Source organism: Eufriesea mexicana, unplaced genomic scaffold, assembly GCF_001483705.2.
Source record: "Eufriesea mexicana isolate 0111107269 unplaced genomic scaffold, ASM148370v2 scaffold7170, whole genome shotgun sequence".
In the NCBI taxonomy this organism is placed as follows: domain Eukaryota; kingdom Metazoa; phylum Arthropoda; class Insecta; order Hymenoptera; family Apidae; genus Eufriesea; species Eufriesea mexicana.
The window spans coordinates 165,706-178,338 of NW_016914994.1; the positions used below are offsets into that span (position 1 = coordinate 165,706).

Consider the following 12,633-nt stretch of genomic DNA (forward strand, 5'->3'; position numbering starts at 1 on the left):
CGAAATAACAGAAGTCGCGTTAAACGTCGAGTGTACCCCTCGAAAAATTCCCACAGGACAGCTTTGCATCTGTAAACTGTCAGATACGACAACATACACTTTCCTCGGAAATAAAAATTACCGCGGATAATTCTCCGTCGAAGAATAGCGTGTCCCCACTGGGAGCCGCGAAATTTGTGGAAATTACACTCGGGAGGAGCGTACGCGAGTAGTGGGTCAACGGAGACGAGAGCTTAAAAGGAAAGAGGGGCCTTTTCATACGGCATCCTGGGTCCCTGTTCTCGATCTGATTCTCGAGGCGTTCCACGCGAACACCTGTAGGGTGCAGTGCACCATAATAAGTATCCAGCGAGGACTCGGATTTCTGTTTCGTCTTCTTATTTCACCGGCGAACTTGTCATTCGTAGGCCCTTCCCTCGTCCCCCCTCCCCTCGCCAACGATCGATGGAACCGGCGGGCCCCAGCATGGCAGCGACGATTATTAATAATTCCAGCAGGTATAATTGATGGTCCGCCGTGAATTTATGTTTCAAACTACACGTTACACCGTTGATACCGATCGATCGACAGTTGTCTTCCGAGGCATTCGAGTCGGGCCCCTTTGAGTCCTTTCATCGGGGTCCAACGACTTTCGCTTCCTCCCCGGCCGCCAATAATGAAGCGTATTTACCGATTCGGGACGGCTCGTCGACCGGCAACGCGTTGCAAAAAGCACCGAATTCTGCGTGTCAGATAAAAGTAAAGATTCGATCAAATTGGGCCCGATCGGTGCTGCGTTACGCCCACTATCAACGTCTTTCATCGTCCAACGATTTTCGTATTCCGTTGCCAATTTTCCTCGTTTAAACAGCCTTTACAGCGAGATGGGTTTGCGAATGGTACTTTGGACGCAGTTGCTCAATTGCATGGGACTTCGGACAAAGTCTCTGAGGAGTTTGGTTAATGGGTCTGGGGTTGAGGAGACTGTTATTTGGAACTGAAGATTGGTCTGCGAACTGACATGGATATCCTAGTTTTCATGAGGCATATTTTGGTACTGACATGGAAATAATTAAAGAAAAAAGGGACTAGGAATTTTATTGATTGGCTGAATTTGACAGGAGTTAGATTGACTGGACAAATTTGACAGGAGTTTGAGTGCACTGTTAATTCTGCTTCATAGCTAACATCGATATCCTAGTTTTCATGAGGCATATTTTGTTACTGATATGGAAATAATTAAAGAAAAAGAAAATTATTAATTTTATTGATTGGCTGAATTTGACAGGAGTTAGATTGACTGGGTGAATTTGACAGGAGTTTGAGTGCACTGTTAATTCTGCTTCATAGCTAACATCGATATCCTAGTTTTCATGAGGCATATTTTGTTACTGATATGGAAATAATTAAAGAAAAAGAAAATTATTAATTTTATTGATTGGCTGAATTTGACAGGAGTTAGATTGACTGGGTGAATTTGACAGGAGTTTGAATGCACTATTAATTCTGCTTCATAGCTAACATGGATATCCTAGTTTTCATGAGGCATATTTTTGTACTGACATGGAAATAATTAAAGAAAAAAAGGACTAGGAATTTTATTGATTGGTTGAATTTGACAGAAGTTAGATTGACTGGGTGAATTTGACAGGAATTTGAGTACACTTTTGATTCTGTTTCATAGCTAACGTGGATATCCTAGTTTTCATGAGGCATGAGTCGAAAAGGGGAATGAAATTTGGAAACTGAGCACTGAATAACGTGCCTGAATAACGTGGGATGTTTGACAGCTAGGAAGAGGAGCATTCATTTTCATCTTAGGTTCCTCGGGTCTTAATTTGTTGATTAGGTGAATTAGCCAGGAGTCGCAGAGCTAAGAAAAATACTTTGCCTGTGTTTTTAATTTTGATTCGAAGCTTTGGTAGGTAAGTTTTCATTGCAGATGAGTTGACAGGAGGGGTAACATTTGAAAATTTGAAAAGAACGTGACTTGTGGGATGTCAGATAGCTAAGAAGACTCTTGCAAATACTCAGATCTCTTCATCTCATGAATCAAATCGGCGAATAAAGATAGGAAGCTTCGTTGAAAATGGCTGGAGAGATATCATGATTCTAACGGTGATCCTCCTGCACCCCTAATCCCTCTCGCAACAGTTCTAACATCTCAGACGTTTCATCTGACAAGGAAATCACGCGTGCTCCATTTCCTGTGATTACATTAGCAAATATATCAACTCATCGCGATATAATCAATCGATTTTCCACTCCTTCTATGACTCATTCTCTCACAGACGCAGACGCTGAGCTTAGTACTGTTAGTTTAGCTCTTAACCATCGCGTTTGGCATCAGTTTCCTTTCCAAACTCCAATTTTTCATAAAGCAGCCATCGAATCAACTCCCAATCAAGTTATCCTGGCTCCTAATTAATGTTTCTTGGATTATTGTACGCGAAAAACTCGTGGTTGTTGTCTAAAATCTGTCAAGAGACTTTGGTAGATACGGCTCCTAAAAATTCCAGTATCTAACTTCTTCCACATCTATTGTCACCCTAATTTTTTCGTAACCAGTGTTTAAAGCAACTCCCAATCAAGTTATTCTTGCTCCCAATTAAAATTCCCTAGATTATTCCACGTAAAACTCTTCTAATCGCAGTCTAAAATTTGATAAAAGGCTTTGGTAGACTCGGTTCCTAAAGATTCCAATATCTAGCTTCTGCCAGATCTATCATTACCCTAATTTTTCCGAAATCAATTCTTATATCAACTCCCAATCAAGTTATCCTTGCTCGCAATTAAATTTCCCTAGATTATTCCACGGGAAATCCATCTGATCGCTGTCTACAATCTGACAGGAGCCTCTGGTGGACTCGGTTCCTGAAATTTCTAATCCCTTACATCTACCACATGTGTCATTACCCCAATTTTTCCAAAACTAATCCTGAAACCAACTCCCAATCAAGTTATCCTTGCTGTCAATTAAATTTCCCTAGATTATTCCACGCGAAAGCTTCTAGTCCCTGTCTGAAATCTGACAAGCATCCCTGCTAGACTCGGTTCCTAAAAATTCCAGTACCCAACTGTCACCAAATCTCACATTACCCCAATTTTTTCAAAGTCAATCCTGAAACCAACTCCCCATCAACTTATCCTCGCTGTCAATTAAATTTCCCTAGATTATTCCACGCGAGACACTCGTGGCTGTTATCTAAAGCCTGCCAAGAATCTCTGCTGGAAAAAATTCGGTGTCCTGGCAAAAGGGGTGTAAACGCTGGTAGGCGCTTAGCAGCGGGTAAATGGGTTCGTAATTAACCGGTGGACAGGCAGTAGTCGCGGTTTAATTAATAGTCGGGCGTAGAATCGGGGAGCCAGCATGGGGCCCACACACCTCGAGGATTTTCTCCGGCCGAGCGTGGTTTATCTCGCGGTATTATCAGCTGGAATTCGATTTATGATATTGCGCCGCGTGGAGCTCGCTGTCAATCCTATCGTGGCGTCACGTTGACACGGAAATGAGGAGAAAACGGCCGTGGCCGTGCTCGATCACCCGTAAACCATGAAAAATGGTAATGGTCATGGTAACGAGAGAGCCGCGTTCACCGTCAAAGCAAAAGGAACTCGAGCGAACCCGGCTGCTTTGCGGAAAAACTGCCATTGCGTTTTTATCCTTTAATGCTCTATTTTAATATCGGTGGTTGGCACTTCTTGTCACGCTAATAGAATCGACGAGATAGCTCCTATCGGAGGTTTTTATTGGCCATCTGGAACGATTATTCGAGTGCCAATTAAGCGGATGCTTAATTTATTGGCATTCTAATTGTAGGTTGTATTGCTTATACCCGGAGTAATTTATTCGCTTTTATGTTTGTCCAAATGGGCCTTTTTTACCTCTTCCTTTAGATAAAGGAAGCTTCTAGATAGAAGCTCGACGCGGATGATCCTCGAGCTATTATAGATTTTGCGATTTTATTAGATTCTGGACTTTTTGCATGGTTTGGCTAATTGGCAGTGCAGGAGTAGCTCGAAAAATTTGTCGACTTTTTATCATCGGGGACAAGTACGAAATAATTATGGGATGATCGTGCATGGGGTATAATTTGTGTCTCAACTTGTTCAAGAAGGTTCTGTAGAGGCACACACGATTACTCGAGTCTCTTTAAATAGAATAATCTGGAGAAACGATTTTAATTTATCGTTTTCCGAAAAACAGCGAACTTCAAAATTAGTACAATAGTCTGTCAATAGGAATCAGTAAATTCGAAGATTAGTGCAATAATCTGCCAATAAGAATCACTAAATTCGAAGATTAGTTGCTATAATCTGCCAATAAAAATCAGAAAATTCGAAGATTAGTTGCTATAATCTGCCAATAAAAATCAGAAAATTCGAAGATTAGTGCAATACACTGCCAATAATAATTACCAAATTCGAAGATTAGTATAATATTCTGCCAATAAGATCACTAAATTCGAAGATTAGTGCAATAGTCTGCCAATAAGAATCACTAAATTTGAAGATTGGTTCCAATAGTTTGCCAATAAAGATCAGCAAATTCGAAGATTGGTTGCAATAATCTGCCAATAATAATTACTAAATTCGAAGATTACTATAATAGTGTGTCAATAAAAATCACCAAGTTCGAAGATTAGTGCAATAATCTGCCAATAAGAATCACTAAATTCGAAGATTCGTTGCTATAATCTGCCAATAAAAATCAGAAAATTCGAAGATTAGTGCAATACACTGCCAATAATAATTACCAAATTCGAAGATTAGTATAATATTCTGCCAATAAGATCACTAAATTCGAAGATTAGTGCAATAGTCTGCCAATAAGAATCACTAAATTTGAAGATTGGCTCCAATAGTTTGCCAATAAAAATCAGCGAATTCGAAGATTGGTTGCAATAATCTGCCAATAATAATTACCAAATTCGAAGATTACTATAATAGTGTGTCAATAAAAATCACCAAGTTCGAAGATTAGTACAATAGTCTGCCAATAAGAATCACCAAATTTGAAGATAGGTTGCAATGATCTGCCAATAAAGATCAGCAAATTCGAAGATTGTTTGCAATAGTCTGCCAATAATAATTACCAAATTCGAAGATTGGCTCCAATAGTTTGCCAATAAAAATCACAAAATTTGAAGATTAGTGCAATAGTCTGGCAATAATAATTACGAAATTCGAAGATTACTATAATAGTGTGTCAATAAAAATCACCAAGTTCGAAGATTAGTACAATAGTCTGCCAATAAGAATCACCAAATTTGAAGATAGGTTGCAATGGTCTGCCAATAAAGATCAGCAAATTCGAAGATTGGTTGCAATAGTCTGCCAATAATAATTACCAAATTCGAAGATTACTATAGTAGTCTGTCAATAAAAATCACAAAATTTGAAGATTAGTGCAATAGTCTGTCAATAAAACTGACTAAATTCGAAGATTAGTGGAATACTCTGCCAATAAAAGTCACCAAATTCGAAGATTAGTACGATAGTCTATCAATATAAATCAATGGATCTGCCAATAAAAATAATAAAATACGAAACACAGCGTCCTCGTGCAGAAAGGCGGCTAAAAAATTGAGAACGTAGAGGAACAATGCAATCAACGAAGAAGAGCAAGCATCTGGAGCAGGCAGCACCATGGGTTACCTCGGTACCTGAACTCGTTTAGAAAACGAAGCCGCGGAACAGCTAAATAAAGCAAGTAGGAGCAAAAGGTAGGCATAGAAGAAGCGGAGGAAGAAGTAGAAGAAGGAGCAGTTGAAAATGCATCTAAGTAAATCCCTTTCATTCGCGGGGTCTGATAATAAATACGCGCCGCCTGCCGTAGGTGAGCGCACCGGTTAATACGTTTCGTTCCAGACAAAGACACTTCATTAATAATCAGAAACACTTCCTTTGTATCCTCTGCTTGCCCCCTCTCCGTCGCCATCTTCTTCCTACCCCCGACTGGACATCCGTATTTCTCTCTGAACAGACAGAGAACGGATAGAGAGACTCTCTTCCTCTCTCTCCCTCTCTTTTTCTCTCTGTCCCGGTCGATCTCCTCAGCCAGTTCGCACAAAGACACGTCCGAGTTCCTCGAGCGCGTTAATCAAGCACGCGGTGGGATTAATTGGATTTCGGGGGTGAACGTTAACAATCGGGCTCGTTTGCTTCCACCGGGGACACTCAGGCGTCATTACGAGGCCACGTAACGACCACGGTCACGATTCATTTTCTGTATTTCATTAAACGCGCGCAGAAACACTCTTGGCTCCCTCTCGGCTTCCACTCTCCAACCCCCGGGGGTAATTTAGCAAACATTCGCGCGGCGTCACGTCCAACCGGGCAATCAATCTGCCTGATCCTCGGTTTCTTGCCGCATCCCTCCCATGCGAGGTCACTCTACTCGGCTTTCCTCTTATTTCTCCCTTCCTCCAGTTTCTGCTCCTCCATCCAGAGACTGGGGTCTAGATGGACAACTGGATGATCGTAATTCCTCTGAAGAAAGTGTCGGGAGCTAAAGATTAGGCATCGTCTAACTAGAGATGGATCTAGTTGGACACCATCAGATGCTTGGATAGACGTAGTTTCTACCGAGAAAGTGTCAGAAACTGATCTTTGACAGCAGACCACTGTGCATTGGATCTGAATGGGCTATAAAATGGTTAGATAGACATAGTTCCTACTGAGAAGGTGTCAAAAACTGGTCTTCTAGAGCAGACTACTGTTGATTGAATCTAGGTGGGCTATTGGAAGATTGGATACTCGGAATTTCTACTGAGAAAGTGTCAGTCGTTATGCTCCTACAACGTTTTACTTTGCATTGAATCTAGGTAGAGCATCAGATGAATAGATAGACGTAGTTTCTACTGAAAAAGTGTCAGAAACTGATCTTTGACAGTAGACCACTGTGCATTGGATCTGGATGAGCTATAAAATGGTTAGATAGACATAGTACCTACTGAGAAGGTGTCAGCAATTGGTCTCCTAGAGTAAACTACTGTGCGTTGAACCTAAATGGACTATTGGAAGATTGGATAATCGTAATTCCTACTGAGAAGGTGTCAATTACTATACTCCTAGAGCGTTATACTCTGTATTGGATCTAGGTGGACCGTCAGATGATTGGATAGACGTAGTTTCCACTGAGAAAGCGTCAGAAACTGATCTTTGACAGCAGACTAGTGTGCATTGGATCTAGATGGGCTGTCGAATGGTTAGATAAACATAGTTCCTACTGAGAAGGTGTCCAAAAACTGGTCTTCTAGAGCAGGTAGACCACTGCATGATTGGATAGTCGCAATTCCTACTGAAAAACTGTCCAAAACTGGCTTTCTGAATAAGACTACCCTACATCTGACCTAGATTGGCTACTGAATGGGTAGATAATCGTAGTTCCTCTCAGGAAAACGTCAAGAGCTAATGACTAGTCTCATTTATGTACCATTTAACCTGAATTGGACGCAGATTACCTATCTTACGTTTAAATCATCATATTTCCTACCAAGAAAGTGTCAAAAATTGATCTTCTAGAGCAGACTACTCCGCGGAGAGAGCATGGAGAACTGGTCCCCTTGCAGAGCAAACTACCCTGCGCCAGATTTCGACCGTTAAAGCTTTTTTATAGCCGCATAATGAATTAAGGATGCCAGTTTTTCTGGGCCCATTCGAGAACTCGTTCCCTTTGGCCGGTAGACAGTACCGTGTGTCATGCTTCGAACGCGAGGATTGTAATTAGGAAGACATTACTCAAAGAGGGCCTTCTCCCCCTGGGGACCAGAACGATTCTTCCTACGCTTCTTCGCCTTCCTCTTCTCATCCTCTCCTCCCGTTCCTCGTCTCCTTCCTCTCTCTCTTCGTCTTCTTTCTTGATGGACCACTGGTCCGTTCGGGGGCGAGCTATTACCTGGCTCGTGAGCAGGGGACCAAGGGGGGAACAGATTATCAGCGCACCTATGGAACTTTCGTCGTTGTTACCGTTCGGTTGACAGTGATAAAGGACGCGGATATCTACCAGTCGGGGTTGGTCATTCGATTTTAGGACGAGAATCGTCGTTTCGTGTCTCTTTGATTGGTGGGCTGGGGTTCAGTCCTTAGGTATGATCGTTTCTTAAATGGTGTTACTGTTTTGGGTACGGGACGAGCGAGGGGACAGTAATTTGGGATTGATGAGGTTTGCTGGATACACGGCTCGTAAATGGACGGTGGGGAGTGGTAATGAAGTGTTTGCCAGGCGTAGACACTTTCGTTTATGACTCTTGGTCCTTTGATATTCAGAAGTTCGGGGTAATTCGAAATTTTGGTTATTTGTACCAGTTGTTAATAGAGAATCCAATAATAGCTTGGAAGAAATTTATTTTTCTATCATTTTTGAGGTTAGAATTATCGACTTGTACAATAATTTGGATCCAAATTAAAAATTTATTATTTTAAATTGGTTATTTACGTTTGCCACAATACACAATATACTTAATATATATAATATTATGATTAAAATTGTGTAATAACAATCGAGGAATTTCCTGTTTTATTATAAAGGTTCTCTTCAGTAGTACAGGCAAATGATAATCATCGTATATTAATAATTAAATATATTGCAATCGCGTTTTAATTTAAAAAAAGATTCTTGTACGTTTAAAATTGTAATTAGTACTAGTTTAATGATTTTGGATCAATTTATCTCGGCTTTTGAATAAAATACACTTGCCTCATCTTCCTCGTGCTCTCACTCTTTAAAATTACAAATTCCACGCACAGCGAGAAAAAAGTCCGCCTTTCCATCAAGTTAAACTACCCCCCTCCAGGCCCGCAGCATGTCATTAAACCCTGGCTGAAGAGATTATAAACTCCATCCCGAAGTTCGACTACCCCGAGGAATGATCCATAAATTAGCACGACGATAACACTGTTCAACACGAATTTTAATCTGTAATATTCATCGGGTAATTCTTGTAGAGTTTACTTTCCTGACCACGAATCCGTAATCGAAATTGCTCCATCATCCTCGGTTTTCGAAAATTATGAGCTTTTCCAAGAACTCGCGTATTTTGGCTATAATAAACTAAAATAAAGTATTACATAAAAAGTGAGATCCTTAGAATGGTATTCCATACGCTTGTCTAAAGAGGAAACCATGAAACAAAATTGTTAGACGAAGAAAAATAATTAATACCTGGAAGAAGAAAAATTGTAAAAATTTGAAAGTAGAAAAATAATTAAAACTTGGAAGATAAATAATTAAACTCTGGAAAAGGAAAAAAAATTGAAACCTAAAAGATAAATAATTAAACCCTGGGATAAGAAAAATAATTAAAACCTGGAAAAAGAAAAAACAAGTAAAACCTGGAAGAAAAAAAATAATTAAAACCTGTAAAAAGGTAAAAAAGATGGAAACATAATTACAGCCTGAAAGAAGATAAATAATTGAAGTTTGGATGAAAAAAAAATAATTAAAGTCTGAAAAAAGAAAAATTAATAAAGTCTGGAAGAAGAAAAATAATTAAAATCTGCAAGAATAAAAAAAAAAAATTAAAACCCAAGACTAGAAAAATAATTAAATCGTGAAAGAAGAAAAATTATTAAATCCTGAGAAAGAAAATTATTATTAAATTATTTACTGGAAGGAGGGTGGGGGTGGAATGGACAATGGCTATCGGCTGGCTAGTCCATGGTCTAGCCAATTACCACCTCAACCACCTATTCACCATGGACCAAACCAATTTACCCATAACGAGAAAAATTTTAATGTGACACTTCCGAAGTCAAATCGACAAATGACTCGCTTAATGGCGCGACGCCCTTTATATAGCCCCCGATCAGTCGAAGATCGACGAAAATTTCCGAATTTTACCGATTCCTTTTACTTATTATTTTTCCGCTATTATAGCCAATAATTTATTAATTTTTTCACTGATGTTATAAATTTAGGTTGTAAACAATTTGTTATTAACAATCAGTATAATTATTTATAAACTTTTTGCAAATTATACTCTATAATTTCAAGTAATAACCAATAATTTATTAATTTTCTCGCTTTTATCATAAATTCACGTTATAAGCAATTTGTTATTAGCAATATTAATATCTTATTAATAATGAATACAATAATTTACCAATTTTTTATAAACTCTAATTGCATTCACATCTCCATAATATAAATTTCCATGATACTTGTAAATATTATAACGAATTATAATTATTTACAAGCACAAATAATTATAATTATGGACATTGATAAATTTACTATTCTCTCACCTAACTTATAACACCGCAATGATCCTCCTAACATTCTTACCTTTCACGTAATCCTTCATTTTAAATAAAAATCGTGACACTTTATAGCAACTCGCATTTTTCGAAATTTGTGAGCGATAGAGCAATCTCGATTACGTTATTCCTGTCCAAGAAAGGAAGCTCCACAAGAATCACCTACTATGTACCTGAGATTAGAGACAAGGTTAAAATTTGTTGAACAGCGTAATCACGGGACCGATTTTCCAGCGATCTGCTTACCCGATCCCCGTTTCGTTTAAAGTTTTAATACGTTCAGCGATTAGTCCACGCTCACGCCCTCCTCATCTCATTTATCCCGCTCTCCTTTGTTTCTCCTTCGAGTCTTGGGCCCGCTGCGAGCCATTAAATCCACCGGAACGGTCCCCACTTTCTTCCACCTTCTCATCCCGGCGCTCGCCTCTGGCAGCCAACAGATCTGCTCGATAAAAGCGACAGCTCTCGTTGCTTCCTCGCACGAAATCCCGGGGGATCGGTTTATTAACAGCCGGCGGGCGCAATTATCGGCCGATCGTCAACGCGTTAGGGACGCTTCCGCGAGATCCTCATCGCCCCCTTTTGCCACATTGTCGTAGGTAAAACGCGTGTTTGCTGTTGCTGAATAACAGTTCGTTGCAATCTTCGCACCCCTCGAACGCATAGGAGGATAATTCAACCGGTGGCTGAACGTTTATGGCTCCTGGGCAAGATGGGATAGAGCTGGGATCGAGATCGTTTTCGCTGAAACAGAGCCGAAGTTGGCTCGGGGGTGTTGGAAGTTAGGATGATTCCGATGAGCTGTGATTGGTTCTCCGTGATGGACGTTGATCGATTTCTTTATTTAGCGATTCTTCGTTCATTGAATTGTATCGCTCCACCTGTTAACCTTTTCACTCCTGAGTTACGAAGAGAGCAGCAAACGCCCTGTCCCGAATTAATTTAACAAATTTTATTTTCGTTTAAATCTAACAAAAACTTAATCAAAATATAATATCACGCGTTATAAGCTTACCCGAGGTGATAAAGATGAATACAGAAGTTCAGAAGTCGCTAAATATTTTATTTGCAAACCCTGGCAGCGGACGAAAAATCTCGGACCAAGGGAGAGGGCGCCACGTGCGCACAGACGTGAAATACATAGTCTGACAATTTTTTCGACAGGGGGCAAAATAATGCAGGGATCGTATTGAAAAAAATTTCTCTCTTATCCTAAGGGATGGCAGGACACGTCGGAACAGTTGGATCGCGTTCAGAAAGAATTTTCTGAGCTCTAACAGCTTTGAAATCCGTGGACGTTGTATCTCGTCCGCAGTCCGGCAGCCATGTTGCGGCGTGTCGTCATACAGCGTCTGCAGGAGCGAAAGGGTTAATAATTTTATTCAAACGTGTCTCACTTCCAATTCGAATTCTTTTTAACCAAGGGAGAGGGCGCCACGTGTGCACATACGTGAAATACATAGTCTGACAATTTTTTTGACAGGGGGCAAAATAATGCAGGGATCGTATTGAAAAAAATTTCTCTCTTATCCTAAGGGACGGCAGGACACGTCGGAACAGTTGGATCGCGTTCAGAAAGAATTTTCTGAGCTCTAACAGCTTTGAAATCCGTGGACGTTGTATCTCGTCCGCAGTCCGGCAGCCATGTTGCGGCGTGTCGTCATACAGCGTCTGCAGGAGCGAAAGGGTTAATAATTTTATTCAAACGTGTCTCACTTCCAATTCGAATTCTTTTTCTTTTCCCTTCTTATCAATTAACGCTGAGGGTTAAATAAATTTTCTCCTAAGATGGAAATTCAATTTTCGGGACGAAACTACCCCAGAAATGGCGATCACTGGCAACCCCATCACGTATCCACATCTATCATCCGCTTCTTTGACCCAGGCTTGCAATAAACCTCCGAAACCTCAATTACCCCAGCAAAACATCTAACGACTCCAATCCAGTCTCGGTTTAATTGCAATTTTATTCGCGTGCGAGGCGAAAAATTTCAATGTCCCTCCGACCCCTCGGGCTTTTTCGTGTCGCCACGAAGGGGAAAGCATCCCTGGCGGGATCGTTTAATTTCGGGGAAGCCCGCGTAATTTATTCTGCCAAACGAGATAAGCTCATTTCGCGTTTCTTGCGAGAGACGTGTCCGAAGACGTTCCCCGAGACGTGCGCGCGTGCTTTATAAATATTTACACCGGAGCCCCGAAAACGTCGGCCCATTTGCGATGAGGGACCACCGCAAACCGGGTCGTCCTCGTCCTCGTGTCCTCGTCCGGTGTTGAGTTACGCGGCCCGGCGGCCATCTTTGTGGCCGCTGCGGAGCCGCGCGCGCGCGCGAAGGTGACACCGACGAGACGTCATAATTCGTGACAGCGGCGAGGTGAAAGTACCCTGCCCCTCTC

At 40.8% G+C, this 12,633-nt stretch overlaps 1 protein-coding gene across 1 annotated transcript in view; it reads left to right on the top strand.

Annotated features, from left to right (window-relative positions):
* The window catches only part of LOC108552571 (neurogenic locus Notch protein), a gene marked incomplete at its 5' end in the record, with an annotated part of 159,672 nt that overhangs the window by 126,320 nt on the left and 20,719 nt on the right, over positions 1–12,633 (top strand). The gene's annotated exons all lie outside the window — the stretch shown is intronic.